The 1,657-nt window shown below is 38.6% G+C and overlaps 1 non-coding gene across 1 annotated transcript; it reads right to left on the minus strand.

The window, feature by feature from the left end:
* Positions 1 to 598: 598 nt before the first annotated feature.
* LOC128295687 (small nucleolar RNA R71) lies at positions 599 to 703 on the minus strand. The gene has a single exon (XR_008286246.1). It is a non-coding gene; the product is annotated as a small nucleolar RNA R71 (small nucleolar RNA).
* Positions 704 to 1,657: the final 954 nt, after the last annotated feature.

Consider the following 1,657-nt stretch of genomic DNA (forward strand, 5'->3'; position numbering starts at 1 on the left):
TTGTAACAGATAAACTAATTTTCGCACTTTAAGATCTTGAAAGTAAGCATTTTCAGTAAGTTTTAATTATGTTTTCATAAGTTTTCTTAAAGTTAATAAAATATGCAGAGTGAGTCTTTTATTGAGCTTAAGGGTTGAATGAGGTCTAAGGGTGAGCTAATGAACTTGGTAAGTGTGTAGGAGACCATTAGAAGGCATAATAAGCTGATACTGGTTAGTATGTCGCAACACGAAATGGTTAATGTTGCGACACAGCTTAAGAGTGTCGTGACATACCCTTGAAAATATCCCAAGAGTAGTACATTAACTCCTATGTCGCGACATAGTACCTGGTGTGTCGCGACATTGACTTTGGACGAAAACTAACATGAGCCAGGTGCTATTTTAGTCCACACAATCAAATTTAAAGCTTGGGAACGTCAGCTAACCTAGGGTTAAGGATGACCACCACCTAAAATCTATAATAGGCTCATGTGTTACACATTAATCGATAACGCCTTCTCTTGGCTAGATTCACAGGCACCTAGATCAATCACGACATGAGACGAACTTGCCAGAATATTCTTACAAAATTTTTTCCCCATTAGCAAAACGGTCCAGTTAAGAAGGGAAATTTTGATGTTTAAGCAATAAAAAGAGAAAGCCTTCACGAAGCATGTGAACATTTCAAGATGCTAATTCAAAAGTGCCCACACCACGAATTGCCTGAGTGGTTACGACTATAAACTTTTTACAACGGGTTGGATGTGCATTTGAGGTCAGGATTAGATGGAGCAACTAGATGAGCCTTGATGAACAAAATATATGAGGATGCGTATGAATTAATAGAAAGTATGGCAATAAATTCCTACCAGTGGCCAACTGAACGTTATACATATGACCAAAGACCATCTACCGTGAAGGTTGTCCAAGAAGATGACTGATATTAGCAATTATTGGACAGAATCAACCGGGTAGAGGCTGAAAAGGGTGCATCGGATTTCTATGGAGGAGACAAGCCACTTTTCCATTATATTAACAATCGTACCAATGGTGTGAACTACATCAAAAATAGGGGTAGAAATCCTTATTCAAATGCATATAATCCCGGATGGAGAGATCACCTGAACCTGAGATGGGGAGGAAACCAAGGAGGAGGTAATAGCTCGAATTAAATTAAAAAACCTCCTTATTTGCAGAAACCTCAGGACAGGGCCAACCGAAATGGCTATACTGTATGTGGTCAATGTCTGGATAGAATAGAAGTGGAAATACAGTCAATGATAATGGACGTGAAATAGGTGCAGTCTGAGTGCACCAATTCAACGAGAACATTAACTAAACTCGAAGATCAGATGAGCCAATTGATGAGCATGATAGGTGATATAAAAAGACAAACTAGCACATATATTCCTAGTAATACTGAAAGTAATCCTCGTAGACAAAGGAAGGAGCAGGTGAAAGCAATAGCACTCTGATCGGGTAAAGTACTTAGTAGCCCAGAAAACCCAACTCAAGAGGTAAATAGGAAGAATACTGATGATCTTCAAGCAGAACTGAACGTGATATTCGCGACAGGTTTTAAAAGTTTATAATTAAGCGTTCTTGAAACTAACTATTATCACGATGAAGGCAAGTGTACCTATCGAACAGTAGTATAGCTTTAGTAAGACCGGAT

Source organism: Gossypium arboreum, chromosome 7 (genome assembly GCF_025698485.1).
Source record: "Gossypium arboreum isolate Shixiya-1 chromosome 7, ASM2569848v2, whole genome shotgun sequence".
Lineage (NCBI taxonomy): Eukaryota > Viridiplantae > Streptophyta > Magnoliopsida > Malvales > Malvaceae > Gossypium > Gossypium arboreum.